The sequence below is a fragment of the Perca fluviatilis genome, chromosome 24 (genome assembly GCF_010015445.1).
Source record: "Perca fluviatilis chromosome 24, GENO_Pfluv_1.0, whole genome shotgun sequence".
Taxonomy (NCBI): domain Eukaryota; kingdom Metazoa; phylum Chordata; class Actinopteri; order Perciformes; family Percidae; genus Perca; species Perca fluviatilis.
Genome location: NC_053135.1, coordinates 7,566,084 through 7,578,662, shown reverse-complemented (window position 1 = coordinate 7,578,662; position 12,579 = coordinate 7,566,084).

Here is a 12,579-nt window from a genome sequence, read left to right as displayed (position 1 = left end):
TGTCATGCTGCTCCATCAGGGACAACGTTCATTGATGCACATTGTGTGCCATGCAAAGCTTAACTGAGATTTTCCTTTCCATTTTTTTTCAGCTCTGGCTAATGATTTTGACTGCACTTTCTTTCATTTCATATTAAAAAAGCACTGCTGGATTTTAATCTTTGAGCGAACAAGCAAGGGAAAGAGGGGTTGAGACTTGCCAAGCCAATTAGGCAGGCAATAATGGATTGCAAGTCACTAGAGGAGCCATTTGCCCTCTATTTAAATAGTCAAGATAATTACAGTATATTCAAAATATACGAATGAGAATATCAGCATGTACAAATCAATTCTGCTAGCTGTTTTTTTTAATCTGTCTGGAATCAGTAGTCACAGTGACAGAGATGGCTTTTGGTGTTGAGCACTCTCTGTACCTCAACATGTCAGCACCCTCGATCCTGCAGACATTTCCCTTTAACAGGGAGACAGCAGAAAGGAAACTGTTTGCTCCAACCTTCTGACACAAACTCAAAAACAATATTTCCTAGCAATTAGCATTGTTTAGATGCTCGACTAGCTAGACTTCAACAACAAAAGAGATTTTTTTTTTGTTCAACTCCGAAGAAGCTTCAGGTGCCAAAATCTGGTTCCCTCATGCTTTGATGATCAAACAGCTTGATGAAATGCCGTCTTTGTCACTTATTCTACCTTCGGGTTCGATCTCTCGAGCCACATTAAAAGCTTTTGTGTGCACAGTCCTCCTTTTTTAATTCACCCTTGGGCTGGTTTTACAGACACAGTGTGAAGCACTGGAGGCTTCGCAGCAGCTAGTGAAGGTTGAAAGATTGTGCGGTGGCTGGGAAGGGCCTGACAGTCTGGGCACTGGATCAGTCAGTGGATTTGGGGACTGGCGGCTGCTGGCGAAAGCTATCCCCTAGGTGCACTGACAGAGCAACTTCATACTGGAACTGTGTGTGTGTGTGTGTGTGTGTGTGTGTGTGTGTGTGTGTGTGTGTGTGTGTGTGTGTGTGTGTGTGTATATATGTCAGTGTCTATGTATCTGGAATCAGGATTTGTCTAGCCCCTGGTGGACTCCCTGATGGCCTAGATGGAAATCCCAAACAAGCTGAAGACTCCTATGGCCTAGAAAAATAGCTTTTACACAGTCAGTGCTAAAGTGACAAGATTACATATTACATCTGCTTGCAACATGCTGAAATTACACTTTCATATCACTTTGGCCTTCTACTTCTGACTTGTAGTCATTTCAGACAAATTAAAAAAAACGATTGAAAGAATAACTTAACTTACTGTTTTTCATAGTGATTACAGTCATGTATAATACTATTGATTGGTTCATTAAATAATATTAATAATATAATAATAATAATAATAATAATAATAATACCCCCTTGCATATTAACTAAAATAATTAACCGTAATGGGGAGCCTAGTAGCAAAATGATCCAAGTTGAATTTCATTGGCAAAACCTTTTAGAACATGAACTGCACTTTTTTCTTGAGTGTTTCTTTGCCCAAACTGCCCAAAAAATTTCACTAAAAATACTTATATAATATTTATCTCCTGCTGGACAGTGAGAGCAAGCTATGCTCTTACTATCATCTCTTGTTTCTGAGCGATATGTTTGTTCGATATGTATTGTTTTTTTTGTTTTTTTCATTTACAACTCTTCAATGGCAAATGGCTGCATTTATATAGCGCCATGTAGAAAGTGCTTTAAAATGAGCACACGCACTGATGTCTGACATATGGACAGGAGCGGCTGGGGGTCAAACTGCCAACCCTGTGATTATAGGATGACCTGCTCTACCTCTTGAGCCACTGTTTTTCATTTGTTTTTTTTGTTGTTTTATTTTGGTAACCTTGTCGTCATTGTGAGGTTGCCAGGCAACCAGCAAAGACTCAAGGACTTTATAGGCCTACATCATGGATTTTACAAACCAGGTTGCCGTTTCCCTCTTTTCCAGTCTTTATGCTAAGCTACGCTATCCCTCTGCTGGTGGTAGCATCGTATTTAGCAAACAGACGTGCAATATCAACCTTGTCGTTTAACTGATAAGTATATTTTCCAAATATGTGACACCAATCTTTTAAATCTTTGAAAAAAATTACTTTATACCAGCAGCTACAATATAACTGCTCTGTAGCTCTGTACTAGTGTTTATAGGCCTATTCATTATGATGTTTAATATTCAGTTAACAAAAATGTAAAACATGTTGTTAATAGCAAAAATTTCCAACCATGGCTTTGCAGCACTTGGAATCCATTCTTTCAGCCTGAATTGGATTCCTGGTACAGAATATTAATATCAGCTCATATGTCCCTGAATCTTTCCATTTTCAATAAATGCAAGCACAATAAATCACAACAGACTACACATTTTTTTATTTGTCTCTCACCAAAAAAAACAGCCTGCCAACAAAAAAAAAGAAAAAAATGCATGAAATCTTTAATCCTCCTCTTTATATATACAAATTCTCCCTTTTGCAGCAACAGTTTGTTTGACAGACATGATGAATAATTAATACGGCTTAGTCAAAATATATAAGTGTTTCCAGCATATATACTTACAGCAAACAATGGCTTAGCTAGTCATTTTAATGGTAACATCAGTGATATGGCTGGTTGACGAAACAGCGTTGTCGGTTTTTTTGTGAGTTATGCTCGTGTCGTTTCCAAGGGATTGTAAGCCCCCCCACAAGAGAAACTATTAGCATAAAGTCACTCTTTCATTCCCTCTCATGCCTCCACAGTCTCACTTCTCAAGCGTGACTCATCATAAAAAGAAATGCCTTATAAGTCAACGAAAACTTCAATAATTCAGAAGACGATCTTAAGGGAGATGATGGTCCATGTTTTTGAATTGAATGCCATACTATTTGACATGTGGAGGGGGAAACAGATACACAAGTGTGTGTGTGTGTGTGAGAGGGGAAGAGATGGGGAGACCCCTCCGATGCTTCCAAACAATGCTGACAAAAGTAGTGCATTATTTATAGCACAGAGACTGCAGGAAACTTATTTGACGCAAACGGAAATGTGTCACAAAGGAAGCTTTTATTTTTGTGTAAAATATTAAAGTCACCCAGTACACATTGATTCCACACAGTTATTATTTATTCATATTTATTTATTTAATATTATTCCACCTTAAATAAATTGTTTTCCAGTTTTGTGTGGAAGGCCAATGTTGGAAAGAAATGCTAACATTATTTACTTTAGTAATTTGATGGCAGAACATTTACCTGCCACAGAGTACTTTTACATTGCTACTTTTTGTAATAAATACAGTATTATCAAAATGTACAAAACTATCACACACAACTATGCAGAATGTCTCTTTTTAGAGTGTTAAATTCTCTGTATTGGGTCTCTGTATTGAATATTACATCAGTGGATTATTTTTAACCCTTGTGTTGACTTTGTGTCAAATTGACCCATTTTCAATTTGTGTTTTATGTCATAAAATATGGGACGTAGAAATAAGCACTGAAAATGTGTAGAAGAAAATATTTACAATTTACAACGTTGGAAAAAGCAAAAACTAACTGTGAAAAAAAGGAATCAAAAACGTTTTTTCAAGGTTGACGTGTTAAGTAGTTTTTTGGGCACTTCAAGCCTTTATTGCAGACAGTGGAGAGATGCGAACCACATAATCTGTGTTGTATAACACCTGTGTTGGCATGGTTAATAATGTTCATATTTGCTCACCTCTCTTTAGCCCTAAAGAAAGGGTGTTGGCACACTCTGATTGGCCAAGAGGGAAAAGCACCATTCTGTTCTCAATTCTTATTTAGGAGCCAGTACCCACACCCTGTGTGCAACAGGTGATCTAAATAGCCCTCCAATCAAGTCAGTTAAAATGTGACATTCAGCTAAAACAAATTGGGAAAAGGGAAATGATATACCAAAGAATGAGGGACTGCTACAGACAATGAACTGGAATATGTTATTACCCATGGTTTTGGAATGAGATGTTCAATGATGACATTTGGGTGTAATGTTCGGTGAAATGTACGTAATCCATGAAATTAAAAACACACTCAGGTCTCTTGGGATGGTCTACAAAAAGTAAACAATAACTGACAATCTTTCATAAAGATTGAATTTCAAGTGACTACATCAGTGTTGGTTATGTGATAAAACTGTACAACTATGGCAAGCCCTTTCAACATTTAATCAGTAGCTGTAGATATCCATCCATCCATCCATCGTCAACCACTTATCCCGCGCACAGGGTCGTGGGGGGGCTGGAGCCAATCCCAGCATACGTCGGGCGAAAGGCGGGGTACACCCTGGACAGGTCGCCAGTCCATCGCAGGGCCACACATAGACGAACAACCACTCACTCACACATGCACACCTACGGACAATTTAGGGACACCAATAAACCTAGCCCGCATGTCTTTGGTCGGCGGGAGGAAGCCGGAGTACCCGGAGAGAACCCACACAGACACGGGGAGAACATGCAAACTCCACACAGAAAGGCCGGGCCAACCGGGGTACGAACCCACAACCTTCTTGCTGTGAGGCGACAGTGCCAACCACCGCACCACCGTGTCCCCAGCTGTAGATATCAACAATTGCTATTTTGACAAATTAGAATTCCAAGCCAACACATGCATAATGTAATTTTGACGTTTCTTTTCTATCGAAAGCGGTGATTATGATTACATACAAAGTCAATGCAAAGATGCCAATTTACGGCGGGTAAAGTGAATGATGCGAATGCCGCAATGTGAACACGCATAATTCGCAAGTCGAAATATTTGAACTTGAGGGATCAAACTTGTGTGAGTACACATCCAGTGTGAACACAATAAGAATTGCATTTCAGATATCTAAAATACAATTGTAACTATTGAAAATTGTGTTCATACTATTAACAATTTTACTTAACATATATATACACGATTCCGTTCATAAATAATCAGAATTTAATATAGATATCAAAAAAGAAATATCCACTAGTTAAAATGTCATTGGAGATATCTTTCATGATGCACAGTATGTATGTACATATCCAAAAAATAGCGCATGTTTTAAGTGTCAGCATTTGTTGAATATTCATAAGGCAGGCATAACATGTTTAGAAGTTAACCATTGGTTTTGTGATAAATCAGTTTTGATAGGTAAAAATAATTTTACATGTGAAAATATATTTGTATCATGTCAAATGTTTTTACATGTATCTTAAGTTAACATTTTAATATATCATTATTGCTGCTTAAAACCAAATCGCTACTAGTCAGCCCTACTGATTAAATGTTAAGTGTTAGCCATAGTACAACTCATCAATGAACATCCTCCCTCCATGGCCAAATTTCTTAAATCCGGAAGTATCTTTGTTATTATTAATTTAGGATTTCCCAAAATCCATTCTCACATTATTAAGCTTCTCTCTTTGTGCTCCCTCACTATTTTTGCCCTCGCTCAGAAAAAGCAACGATAACATGAATTAGTGACTGGACAGTACATGTCCATTGGGGAGAGGGTCATCTTGGACGCACTATAGACAAAGTATGTAGCTTTCAGTCCCTGTTGACAGGACACAATCAGTCCAGAGCAGCTGTTTATTCTGGAAGCTAGGTGGAGGACGGGTCTGTCATGACGTTCCAAGACCAGTAGCTGGTTTCGACTATTAGCTGTCACACAAAATGTGTGTTCAGACAAATAGGCAGAAAAATACAATGACCCCTGGATCGCTATTTGGCAGCCAGAAGGATCATGCAAATTGTACTTCTAAGTGGAGAGTCTGGTTGGAGTCGCTGGGGGTTTTGTAGTGACCGTCGGTCGGAATCTGGAAGCTTTGGTAGGCGAGTATACCAAAGACCAAAAACCAAAGTGAGGAGCATGAGTTAATCGTCTATGGTAAAGCTGACTGACTCATGTTGGGAGCCAGTAACATTTCCATGGTTTCAACAGTGTTGAAATTAGACTGAAGATGGGTGCTACACGGATGAAGGTTAGTTGTTAATAAAATGATTTAACAAACAAAAAATATGGTACACAAATGCTGTAAAAATTTAATTGTTATGAACACAGGTTGGAGCCAAACGCAGGACACGGACAGGGTGGTGGTAAAAAGAAATACAATTTTTATAAGAAGTCGCTTGGACGATAGCAGGTTGTAGGCAGGGTAGTCTTGCATTGCTGGACCCACCTCCACAGTTCCACAAAGGAGGGTCTGGCTAGTCCACAGAACATTCCAGGATGGGAGAAAAATGTGCTCTGGTTTATTGGCATTTCTTTAAACCAATCACAATGGTCTTGGGCGGCGCGTAGCAAAATAGGCTTGGGGGGAACATGTTTACGTTCAAAGGTTCTTTTAGTCATGCAACAGAAAATTCAGATTGGACAGATAGTCTAGCTAGCTGTCTGGATTTACCCTGCAGAGATCTGAGGAGCAGTTAACCATAGTCCTCAGAAATCGAGTTTAAAACGGCAACACAAAGAATGCGGAAGGTGGACATCCTGCCAAAAATTAGGGATATCTGGCGGAATTTCGAACGGCACCTGAAAAGTCCCAGAAATTAAATGTTGTCGATATATAGACTATAGGCAGGGAGATTAGCCGAAAGACAGGCAGGCAAGCGGGTGATGACACAGGAGGAACAGGTTAGTGACACAAAACAGAGATTAAGAATCACTAGGATTATAAATAGGTTGGCCTGGAAGCATTACTACTACTAAGATTGAAGCAACAATCTGGCAGAGTGGTTAATGAGCCGGTTGAGCTGATGAGAAGCAGATGAGCACACTAGCAGAGCTGATGAGCCAATTGCAGACAGGTGTACATGGTGAGCAGAGCAAGGACTAACGATTATTTTCATTGTCGAATTAATCTGTCAGTTATTTTCTCGATTAATCTATTAGTTGTTTGGTCTAAAAAAAAAAAAGTCTGAAAATGGTTAAAAATATCAATCAGTTCTCCAAAGCCCAAGGTGACATCCTCAGATGTTTTGTTTTGCCCACAACTCAAAGATATTCAGTTTACTGTCATAGAGGAGTGAAGAAACTAGAAAACATTCACATTTAAAGGTCCCATGACATGGTGCTCTTTGGATGCTTCTATATAGACCTTAGTGGTCCCCTAATACTGTATCTGAAGTCTATTTCCTGAAATTCAGCCTTGGTGCAGAATTACAGCCACTAGAGCCAGTCCCACAATGAGCTTTCCTTAGTCTGTGCCATTTCTGTGTCTGTAGCTATTGAGGAGGAGAAAGGGGGGGGGGGCAAGGTGGAGGGCAAGGTGGAGGGTGGGGGTGTGGCCTTGACCAACTGCCACTTTGCCTGTTTGAAAGCCATGATGTCTCTCTCTCATGGGTGGGCCAAATTCTCTGGGCGGGCAAAGCAAAGAAAGGGGAGGTAACCTTGCTCCTTATGACCTCATAAGGAGAAGATTCCAGATCGGCCCATCTGAGCTTTCATTTTCTCAAAGACAGAGCAGGATACCCAGGGCTCGGTTTACACCTATCGCCATTTCTAGCCACTGGGGGACCATATGCAGGCTGGGGGAACTCATATTAATGTTACAAAACCTCAAAGTGAAATTGTCATGCCATGGGACCTTTTAAGAAGCTGGAATCAGAGATTTTTGACTTTTTCTTCAATTCGATTCAACTAATCGATTATCAAAATAGTTGCAGATTTATTTAATAGTTGACAACTAATCGATTAATCTTTGCAGCTCCTATATATATATATATATATATATATATATATATATATATATATATATATACACACACACACACACACACACACACACACACACACACACATCCTACTACTGTATAAGGTTTTGCCAAGGAGGAAATGTAGTAGCCTGCCTAAACGCCTTAAAACTCTGCCCTCTAAAGCATTTAGAATTGGATGGAAAAGGCATATTAACATGTACCCCTGCGGTAGTACAAGTCCTATTCCTTGAACGGGATCTGTTGGTAGCAGTCAGAGGATAAGTGATGTGCTGCAGGGCAGCAACTGTTACTGAAGCAGAGTGGAGGCATGCTCCTTCACCTCTATCTGTTCCAGTAGTTTGAACTACAACCAGTGACCCCCCTCCCCCCCTTCACAAACTTCATTTGTCAACCTTCCCTGCAGGGCCTCACTGTTATACACCTCAGTTATCGCAAGTAGGAGAAAGTACCACCAATAAAAACAAAAGCTAAATAGTGTCTTTTGCTATTTGTTAATTGAAATATAAAAAAAAAATGGAAATACATATGTTGCATGGTTTGGACACACTGCCAGTCTCTATCACTAATGCTTTGTTTCTACCCCTGGAAATAAAGAGGGGTTAAAGAGAGAGTGAAAAGATGGGTCGAGAAGGTGTTTCTTCCTCCCAGAGGTAATTACATATTGATTCAAGTCACTGAAGATCTAAACGGTGACACTGCGTTTAGTTTTATCTTAAAAGGAACCGGACTGTGTTTTTTTTTCCTTTCTTTGTCCCCTTAAACTCTACAGTGGCTGAGAGTGAGGAGAAATGATATTCAGCTAATTACATTTTCATGGAGCCGTCCCTTGTCTCCTGCTTTCAGGTCTCTGTTGTTATGGACTTTACAATTACTTGATAATTAAATGGTGGAGGTCTTTCTACTCTACTGTTTGCAAAGTCCTTTATTCGTTCTATAAGGGAGACTTTTAAATTACCCAATCACTACCTTTCTCCGCCTCTCTCTCTCTCTCTCTCTCCCCCCATCTTTCAGACTTCAGTTGCTGTCTGTCCAATGATCCAGAACAGCCTTCAGTGTCGCCCCCCCGCTGATGAATTAAAAGTGTTCCTTTGGCATTCGAGGCCTTGGTGGAGGATTCAAAGGCAGGAGAATTCTTTTCTTTGAGAAAGTGAGAGAGAAAGAGTCCCTCCATGGAGAAAACTTGTCATGCTAAACTGAGAATCTTTTTTGCAGGATGCCAGAAGTGATGGACGATATTAACAAAATGTTAACGGCAATGGCATCTCAAGGCCGCAAGCATTTATGGGGAAAAAATGCACTTAAAACCTAAATGGGGCACCAAAAAAAAAAAACTTTGATTATCAAGCATTCATGTCATGCAGCTGAGTGGCTTTATGTTTTGTTCCAAGAGCTGCTGACAGTTTTCATTCAGTCATATCAGCTGAGGAGGAGAGAGACATGAAAGAAAAGTTGTTGTTTTTTTTAAATTCAGGTACTCCTTTTTTTTTTTCTTTTTCGTTCTGCCAACAAAGTCTGCCCTGCTTGACCCTCGGTTATTGTAAAATTTCAATTCTGTTTTATCTCGCACATTTATTTCGCAATACTCTCCAGGGTCTGATTCACAGTCTGCGCAGTTGTCTGACTCACTCCCAGTTTTCCATATAGCTGACTGAGGTGTTGCATCACAAAGCCATTGAGTGTGGATAAGTAGAAAAATAGTTATCCCTAAAATTCTGACTCTCAAACATGTTTTAAACCCTGAGATCAGGTCAATATTCTTAGGTCTATTCTTTTTGTAAGTTACCAAATCGGTATTGCAGAAATATGTGCAGTAATAATCAGTAGTATTTGTTAATGTGTTGTGTGTATATACACCACAAATTCTAGTTTTTCCACAGCACTGATCCATCAGTGTCACACTCTGCTGCTCTGAGTTTCTCTGTATAAAGTAAATGGAGTTTCCATGCTGAAAAAAAGAATTAAAAATGCACATTTTTCCCCTTACCTATTTATCAATTTAGATTGCTGTGATGCAAGTTCCTCCACAGATGTTTCACTTTAAAAGCCTTCCAGTAGCTTAAAACCCATAACCCCCTCTTTCTGCTGCTTTTATTTGAGACCTGGCCATTATTTGAATACCAGCTTATATTTGAGAGGTTACATTAATGCTTATACGTCTCTTGTCATTGCTGTTTAATCTCAACTCCTCTCACAATCTGCAGGTGATATTGGCCAAATATTTAACTTAATATAAGGAATCGACACAGTTTGGGGTTTGATTAAGTTTCTTACAACATGAAATAAATAGCAGCCACTTTAACTTCTCTAGTTCCATTATCAGTAACAGTTTCTACCAGACTACTTTTTGAGCTCTTTGGAACCTCTTTAGAGACTATTCCATGAACCTGTGCCCCATTTCATTTAAATGTATATATCATATTTCCTTATCTTTCCATTGCTATAGCCAAGCCCTGAGCTTTTCTACACACTCCATTTCAAGCTTTTTTTTTTTTTTGCTTGAACACCATCACCCTTCTTTCTGAAAAAGGGATTGAATATCTTTGTGAACAGTCTCATGTCGTTCTACCTTCACTTTCCTGCTCAGTACCGAGTATCATTTCCCGGATTCAAGAGCCAAAACGAGCAATATTCACTTATATTAAATTAATAATAATAATAATAATAATAATAATAATAATAATAATAATAATAATAATAATAATTTTCCCAAAATTTGAATTTCTTTGTATCACAGGGGCCTGAAATTGCAGGTACAGCCAGTCTTCTGACATATAAATTACGAGAATGAGACTAAAAGACATCATGGACTGATGATTGGTTGAAGTTATTTCCAGAAGAGCCTTTCCAAATTGGTAGCCAGCATATCAATAATCAGTTGAGCATAAGTTGAAACACAAAATTGACTTAAGTGATTTCTTACTCACTATTTCATTATTCAAAAGGTTGCAAGTATGAGATTGGTCATTAAGGTTCTTTTAGTTTCTCATCAAGCTACACACACATATATATATATATATATAGAAAATATACAGTACAGGCCAAAAGTTTGGACACACCTCATTCAATGCGTTTCTTTGATATTTTCATGACTATTTACATTGTAGATTCTCACTGAAGGCATCAAAACTATGAATGAACACATATGGAATTATGTACTTAACAAAAAAAAGTGTGAAATAACTGAAAACATGTCTTATAGTCTAGTTTCTTCAAAGTAGTGTGTGCGTATATTCAAGTAGGCTCTGATTACTGCTTTGCTCTTGATGAGCTTCAAGAGGTAGTCACCTGAAATGGTTTTCCAACAGTCTTGAAGGAGTTCCCAGAGATGCTTAGCACTTGTTGGCCCTTTTGCCTTTACTCTGCGGTCCAGCTCACCCCAAACCATCTTGATTGGGTTCAGGTCCGGTGACTGTGGAGGCCAGGTCATCTGGCGCAGCATTCCATCACTCTCCTTCTTGGTCAAATAGCCCTTACACAGCCTGGAGGTGTGTTTGGGGTCATTGTCCTGTTGAAAAATAAATGATGGTCCAACTAAACGCAAACCGGATGGCATGTCGCTGTATAATCGCTGTGTAGCCATCCTTACCAAAGCAAAGCACCCCCACACCATCACACCTCCTCCTCCATGCTTCACGGTGGGAACCAGGCATGTAGAATCCATCCGTTCACCTTTTCTGCGTCGCACAAAGACACGGCAGTTAGAACCAAAGATCTCAAATTTGGACTCATCAGACCAAAGCACAGATTTCCACTGGTCTAATGTCCATTCCTTGTGTTTCTTGGCCCAAACAGTGGTTTCCTAGCAGCTACTTGACCATGAAGGCCTGATTCGCGCGGTCTCCTCTTAACAGTTGTTCTAGAGATGTGTCTGCTGCTAGAACTCTGTGTGGCATTCATCTGGTCTCTAATCTGAGCTGCTGTTAACTTGCGATTTCTGAGGCTGGTGACTCGGATGAACTTATCCTCAGCAGCAGAGGTGACTCTTGGTCTTCCTTTCCTGGGACGGTACTCATGTGAGCCAGTTTCGTTGTAGCGCTTGATGGTGTTTGCGACTGCACTTGGGGACACATTCAAAGTTTTCGCAATTTTCCGGACTGACTGGCCTTCATTTGTTAAAGTAATGATGGCCACTCGTTTCTCTTTACTTAGCTGATTGGTTCTTGCCATAATATGAATTCTAACAGTTGTCCAATAGGGCTGTCGGCTGTGTATCAACCTGACTTCTGCACAACACAACTGATGGTCCCAACTCCATTAATAAGGGAAAAAATTCCACAAATTAACCCTGACAAGGCACGCCTGTGAAGTGAAAACCATTTCAGGTGACTACCTCATGAAGCTCATTGAGAGAACACCAAGGGTTTGCAGCGCTATCAAAAAAGCAAAGGGTGGCTGCTTTGAGGAATCTAAAATATAAGACATGTTTTCAGTTATTTCACACTTTTTTGTTAAGTACATAATTCCATATGTGTTCATTCATAGTTTTGATGCCTTCAGTGAGAATCTATAATGTAAATAGTCATGAAAATAAAGAAACGCATTGAATGAGAAGGTGTGTCCTGTACTGTGTGTATATATAAAAAAAAAAAAAAAAAAAAAATATATATATATAAAAATATATATATAATATATATATATATATATATATATATATATATATACTAGAAAAATTGTATTCTGAATCATGGAGTTTAGCCCATTGTATTAAATGGAAATTTAAAATTTATGTAGTCTGTGTGCTCCTTTTGGCTTTTGACTTCGTACTGTCACAGACTTGGGAATAGCAGGTTTGGACCCAAAATGCAGACTGGAAAAAATGAGGAGGCAGCAGAATGATCTTGGAGATTTAAATAATGAAAAGCGGCTTAGAACTGAAA